Here is a 7,463-nt window from a genome sequence, read left to right on the forward strand (position 1 = left end):
CTGCTAATAAAACATTAGCCATTTTGATCTATCTAATATGTTAAAATTTCACTTTCTCCTGTTGTAAGCTCAGGGTACTGAAGGCCGGAGCAGCTTTGGGAAATCATTTCTCCTATATGTCAACCGGAGTAATCAACTAATCAGGACATTTACTACATGTTAGTCTTAAAATTAACATAAAATTATTTAATCAGAAAATCAGAGAGAAATTAAAGACTGATCAAATCCTGAGGACATAACTGTGCTATGTAACAACAATAATAAAAAAGTTTAATAATGGGGACATGTGCACATACATTTTCCAACAACAATTGCATTAACAACAAATGTGTTCCCATAGCTTAGAATTAGTTGTGTAGAAATACATATGTAGCCCAGTTTGAACTGTCCTATATAGTACAAACCTCATATTGTAAAAAAGTCATAGTTATACTTTTTATGTTAGAGGTCCCATATTATGGGGGTAAAAAATCACATTTATCATTTAATATTTTGTAATAACCACATGTGTTGTGAAGCCTGTGTATTTTTTTGAGATTCATAGTTGAAAAAAAAAACTTTTACCTCTATCATTGCCTTTCTCCGTCTCTCACTGATGTTTACTCAAAAAGATCTGTTTGGAAAGCATTCCCTTGATGATGTCATAAGTGGAAATAAGCTGTCCAGAGCAATCTGTAGCAGCCCATCATTCAAGCTATGGCATTCATCTTATGTATTATTCCACGCTCCTAGGCTATATGTACTAACTCTGACTGCTTGTCATGGTTGTGGGTTGCGGGGGTGCAGCAGCGGTGTATACCCAATTATTTTTCATTAGGGATCACTTATACCCAGTTCTAAATACACCATGATCCGCACAATTAAGCAGAATCTCTGAGCCAAATTTCACATTTTTTCCTAGATGGGACGAGCAGTGACCCAATCAGATACGCAAAGAATTGGTAATATGAAGAGAGCTAGCCAAATAACACTTTGATTTCCTTATTGCAAATATCCTCATGAATTAACATTAGCCAACAGTTCGGCAGTTGCTAGCGACATTAGCGAAATTTTGATTTCAGAAGTGTGGGGGACAGAAGAATCTTTTAATAAAACTAACTTCAGTGTGTTTGACCATCCACTCACAGACCCGATTCAGTGGCGCATCAGGTGTTTTTAAAGTGAGCTTCTCAGCACAAAAGATTTTGAGCCAATCAGGAGCTTGTGGGCGGTCCAAACTCAGGGAACCGGGCTTCAGTTTGACCTACAGTTGTCCACATGGTCCAAGTGCTCGCCGAATGTGTATGTACTGTAGCATAACATTGTTTGTGGACAGCATGACGTGCAGGGGACCTTTTAATATGTTGTAAATGCATTTATTATGTTAAATATTGTTATGTTGAATAATTTGAATGATGAATTCCAATTATTAAATTACATACTTTTTTCTGTTAATGAGTTTTATTTTTATTTTTAAATCTAAGCTGAAACACGAACAAGGATGTCAAGTTCACATCTAAAATGTTTCAACACTAACTGAAACTCCATGTTTGCCTCATCTGTAAGCCCGTTTGCCTCATGCAAGCTGCATGTGTGACCAGTAATACCCTCAAACTGCTTCTGATTAAGTTATTTTAATGCTAATAGTGGCCACACTAACTGTTACAAAGGAGCTGTTGAAAGAGGCAGTTTACAAAAGAAACTACTGACTTGCTAAGTGAGAGAATACTGTAGGTGTCATCCATTTGAACGGACTCAGGAATAAGCAATAGTTCACTCACAATCCATAATTGTTTCTCTCTAGCCTGTGGGCCAGTGTTTAGTTATTTCATAATCCTTCCTCCCTGAGATCAAATAGCAGAAATTATATGACATTGAGTAAATACTACAAATACATCTTTAGGTAAACTACATAGAGCGGTCTTACATGTCATTGTTTCTGGGCTGCATTGAAAAAGAGGGCGAGTATACCCACCTTTCCAGGGACTACTACACTACCGAGTAAAATCACCGTCTGAGGATGTATTGGCTGTTCTGGGAAATCGGTTGGAAAACTTTGTGTGTTTTCTGGACATAAAGAAAGTTATACTTTGCAAAGTAATCTGATTATTTACTGTAGGCAAGCAGAGTGGCGCAGTGGAAGCGTGGTGGGCCCTTAATCCATAGGTCATTGGACAGATACCAGTCTCTGCTATAAAGCTACTTTTTTGTGAGTGTTGGCCTAGTTGTTGGAGCAGTGTGCCTGTGTTCTGAAAAGGTTGCAAGTACCTGGTTCGATCCCCACAGCCTGCACTCTGGATCCCTGAGCAAGGCCCTCAGCCTGCACTCTGGATCCCTGAGCAAGGCCCTTAACCCCTAAACTGCTCCCTGGGCAGAGGTGACTTTCTCCAGTGTGAGATAAAAAAAGTTTCATATTATTTACACTTCTCTATCTTTTTTTCCTGTTTAGTAAATATGGATATTTGATAGTTTTGCGGTCTCATTAATAGCCCCTCTGGTTTGTCCCCTGCTTCCTTTCTGCAGGTGAAGGAGATCCTGACAAAAGAGTCAAACATCCAGGAGGTGAGATGCCTGGTGACTGTGTGCAGCGACATGCACGGTCATTTCCACGAAATAATGGAGCTGTTCAAGATCAGAGGGAAAGTTTCCAGACACATATTGTTCATTCATTGAGGACTATGTAGGCGTAGGGTACAAATCTGTAGAAAAAATCACTCTGCTTTTAGCACTAGGTGTAATTAAATCAACTATAAATAATTGTTTTTTTTTTAAGAAATTAATAATTTTCAAATATTTTCTGCTCTCTATTTTTCAGGTATGTTTCCGGGAGTGCATAATGATCCTCAGAGGAAACCACAAGAGCAGATCACACAAGTCTGTGGTTTCTATGACGAGTGGTTGAGGAAATAGAAACACCAACATTTGGAAATACCTGTTAGATTACCTCCACCTCACTGCCTTAGTAGACTCTCAGGTGACAAAAAAGCTGTGGTGTTCCTCGCATGTGTGAGAAGAAGCAACTGGATGACAGAATGAGCTCAGAGAGCTGTGGCAGGTCAGATCAAAAAAGGCACTGACAGTGTTGTCTCTTAGATTTTCTGTCTTCATGGGGGACTATCACCATCTATAGATACACTGGATCATATTAGGGCACTGGATCTTTTACAGGAAGTACCACATGAGGTAAAGATCACGTCTACATCTGTGTTTCCTCGTGTTTATGAACACCACACAGAGACCAGATCATTGAATTTGAAATGTCTCCCTTTTCAGGGCCCCATGTGTGACCTACTGTGGTTGGATCCTGAAGGCCGCAGTGGCAGGGGCATCTCTCCTTGAGGAAAGATGCACTTGTCGTTCTAACAGCCTCCGGTGTGAACAAACCATTTATCAGTTAACTTCTGCAGTTGCAAACAATCAAGCTGCAACTGCTGTTGTGATCCATTAATAACTAGACATGGGAGGTATGTACACAATCAGCCCAAAGAATTGTACTGAATATCCCACACTTTTGCTACTCTACATAAGGCTTCCTAGATCGATATGTGTAGTTCGTTTTGAATTTTATACCTTTCACTCTGGCTTATACCAGTTTGGGGTTAGATCCCTAAACTTTTTCTTACATTTTCTCAATAAAATAACATCAGAATCAAGCTACCAGGGCCACTCCTATGTGCAGCAATCTGAAGTGGCCAATTCTAAAAAGAAATGATTTATTTATTTTTTATTGATAATTTTGTAATCAGAAAGATTTTTAAATCTGTATCATCTACTGTAAAAACAGTTTTTAACGAAATTTAGCGAGACAAAAATTTTATTTAAAGGAAGAAGAAAAAATAAATTTTGGAATAAAAACTGAAATAAATAGCTAGGAATGAGCTGAACGTCAATAAAAAACTGAAAAGATCCATCAACTTTCACCCAGGGTCTCCACTACATTGAGTATTTTCTACCTTTCTGTTTCTGTGTTCCCTTTAAGTGCACAGAAAAATGTTAAGTACAAAAAACAGGACAATCTACTATTTTAATGTGCATACAACTTAAAAAAAAGTGTTTGTGCAGTCAGTTTCAATTCACGCAAAAGTAATTTCTTCACATTAGTATATAGTGTGATAACACTAAAGTATCTTAAAATCATGCAAGAGTAAAGCTTAATTATTATACAAGGAATAAAATAAAACTGTTAGCATTTCAGGTCTTATAAGCAGGTGGCATGATAAATAGAATTTGCCCTGCAGAGCCTTGTTCTGAATCCTAGCCAGGTCTCAGCTGTGCTACCGAAGAAAGCAAAAGCAGGATAAGAATAATAAAAGCTCCTTTTGCTTGGTCGATCCGCCTCCACAGAACAAACTGCTGTAAACTGCTGATTCCACTCAGTTTCATGTTTAGTGAACACCTGCTGATTATTTTTCTCTCCTCCACGGCACAGCAGGCATCGTCACATCCTGAACAGACCCCATTATTTGGCTGTTTGTACCTGTGCAGCAGACAGCTGTCAGCTAGATTAATTACACAGGCATACATGCAGAAATCATACAAATGTGAAAAATGGCTCCAAAGTCCAGCGAAAACTTAATCTAAGATTTAAACACTCAAAAATGTTTTGCGTTCACCTGTGTCATTGCTATATTTTTATTCAGAATGAAGGCCATCTACAAAATCGATTTATTTTGGAAAGCATAAATGAAAGAGAAGGACTGACTATTAAATACATGATGCATATGCCATCTTTATGCAGGTTTTATCTAGTACAAAAAAATTGACTATGGCCTCTCTATGCTTTTTAATCATAGAATACTCTTTGTTATTAGTACTAATATACAGCTGTGAAATAGCATAGTCCCCCTTACAGATTCTTTTTTCTTTACTTTGCCTTCCTTAGATGCTTAACACTATTTCAATCTGAAAATCTCACACAGAGAGAAGAGATCATTAGAAGAATTTATTGATAAGAAAGTATAGTCTTTGGCGCTCAGACCTCGGCAGGAACATTCATGCTGAATTATGCTTTAACATGCATGAGTAGATGAATGAGAATAGGGATGTTCCCCCCGGCCTGAAAATGGTGGTGGTTTGATCCGAGCTGGTTGACAAGGTGATCTGCTGGGCAGAATTGTGGGACTAGAAGACTGAGGGAGCTGACGCCGGGGCTTCACTCAGACTCGGGATATAGAGGTCCTGCTTGGTGATGCAGGTACCGTGAACTGTCCATGATGAGCAAGCATGAAGCGACAGTGGAGAGGAAAAACTCCCCTTTGGGAAGAAACCTCTGACAGAACCGGGCTCAACATGGTGGTCTTCTGCCGGACCAATGCGATGAGACGAGGGACGGTGACAACTGGGATTAATACTCTCTGATGAGGTTGAGGTAAAGTCGTGTCATGAAGGACGATTCAGCTGCGATGGCGGAGAAGGGGATGGAGGTGGGTGAATTGTCGTCTGAATCGAAATCCGACATTGCGATTGCAGGATGGCGGCTTGGGTGAGATTTGAGGCAGTTTATAGAGTGGAAGCAGGACGCTGATTGGGCTTCGTGGTGGAGTAGTTCGAAGCTGATTGGCTCGCTTCGGAGACGGATCAGCTTCTGATTGATGGAGGTAAGTCAGGGTTTCTTCAGTTGAACTTCCGCTAGAGCTTCATAAAACAAAACTGAAGATTATATTTTAGACTTGGACAACTTTTATGATCATTTTGTACACATAGAGTTTATACAAAACACAATTTGGGTTTGTACAGCTTTTAGACAGTAAATGAGCAGCAGCCTAGCAGTGAAATAAACATTTCCATTTCATAAAATGCAGCAGCGATCAAATGTAAACAGCGTGGGAGAAAAACATGGTGCAAAATGCACTGATATGGAAGTTCAGAGCAGTGCAAAGACAAATATATATGGTGCAAAAATGCAGCAGAATGTTTTTGTTTTAGATGATGCTTTTTTTGGTTGGGCGTTAACAATGTAATGCAGAGGCTCGATTTGTGAGTTGATTTAGAGTTTTTTTCAACAGTTCAGCATTCTGATATCAGGGAAAAAGCTATTGCAGAATCTGCTGGACCTGCAGTGGATGCTGCAAAGCCTCTTCCCAGAGTGCAGCAAGGAGAACAGTCCATGATGTTACTGACTCATGACACGCAGCCCGGTGATGAAATATCTTTAATAAAGGGAGTGGAGCCTTGACGATCCTCTCCGCTGTTCTCACCACCCTTCTCACTTTCTTCCAGTCTGACACTCCTCCACACCACACAGTGAGACAGCTGGTCAAAACGCTCTCTACAGTGCTTCTTTAGAAGGTCATGAGGATGGGTGGGGGTAGGTGGGCTCTCCTCATCATCCGGAGGAAGTACAAGTGCTTCTGTGCCCTTTTGACCACTAAAGTTATGTTAACGGTCCAGGTGTGGTTGTCTATGATGTGCACAACCAGGAACTTGGTGCTGCTGACCACCTCTACAACTGAGCTGTTGATGAGCAGTAAAGCATGATTAGACTGGTCCTTCCTGAAGCCCAGCAGTTCCAGTTTTCATATCAGATGCTGTGGGATGATGGTGTTGAAAGCTAAACTGAAGTCCAGGAACAGCATCCGCATGGGTGTGTTCTTCTCCTCCAGGTGTGCTAGGCTCTGGGGAAGAGTGGCGGAGATGGTGTCCAGAGTGGAATGGTTCCGTCGGTAGGCAAACTGGAACCGGTAGAATTTTGGGGGGGACACTGGAGACGGTGTGTTCTTTAACCAGCCTTTCAAAGCACTTAATCATGATGGGAGTCAGTGCAACAGGCCGGTAATCATTAAATGAGGTGACATGAGGCTTCTCTGGGACAGGACTGATAGTGGAAGACTTAAAGCATGCTGGCACTATGGATGTTATGGATGGGTTTGAAAAATGTCTGTGAGAACACCAGCCAGTTGAACTGTACACTCCTTACACAGGTATGTTATCTGGGCCTGGGGCCTTTCTTGGGTGGACTCTCCTCAGAGTCTTCCACACATCAGCTGTGTCAAAGCAGAGTGCCTCCTCTCCCTGGTGTGGAATAACTTTCACTGCTGGAGTGTTCCTTAGTGCCTCAAACCTTCCAAATAGGTTGTTTAGCCCATTTAGGAAGTCAGCATCAGCTACAACCACCGGGAGGGAGGGTGTGTTGTAGTCTATGATCGCTTTTGTGGTTAAAGAGATCCTGCATCTTCAGGCTTTGGTTCTGCTTCGCTGAACTGACATGGTTCAAGTTGGCACGCACTGTCTTCAGTGCTGCTGATGTTTTCAATGCATTTGTTGATGTAGGCTGACACAGTCATGGGATACTCATGCATATTTATCTTGTTGTCATAGGTTTCTGAGGCTTTGAACATGTTCCAGTCAGAGCATTCAAAAAAGTCCTGGAGTGTCTCAACTCTGTCCACACCCTGACCTGCTTCACTGTTGGTGTATCCCTGATTGGGCCTGTATGCAGGAATTAGCATGGCAGATAGATGATCTGATGACCCAAGGTTGGGGTC

General features: G+C 41.1%; 1 pseudogene; it reads left to right on the plus strand.

Annotated features, from left to right (window-relative positions):
* Window positions 1-1,257: 1,257 nt before the first annotated feature.
* LOC107087586 lies at window positions 1,258-3,318 on the plus strand (annotated as a pseudogene).
* Window positions 3,319-7,463: the final 4,145 nt, after the last annotated feature.

The sequence above is a fragment of the Cyprinodon variegatus genome, unplaced genomic scaffold (genome assembly GCF_000732505.1).
Source record: "Cyprinodon variegatus isolate N-32 unplaced genomic scaffold, C_variegatus-1.0 Scaffold10, whole genome shotgun sequence".
NCBI lineage: Eukaryota > Metazoa > Chordata > Actinopteri > Cyprinodontiformes > Cyprinodontidae > Cyprinodon > Cyprinodon variegatus.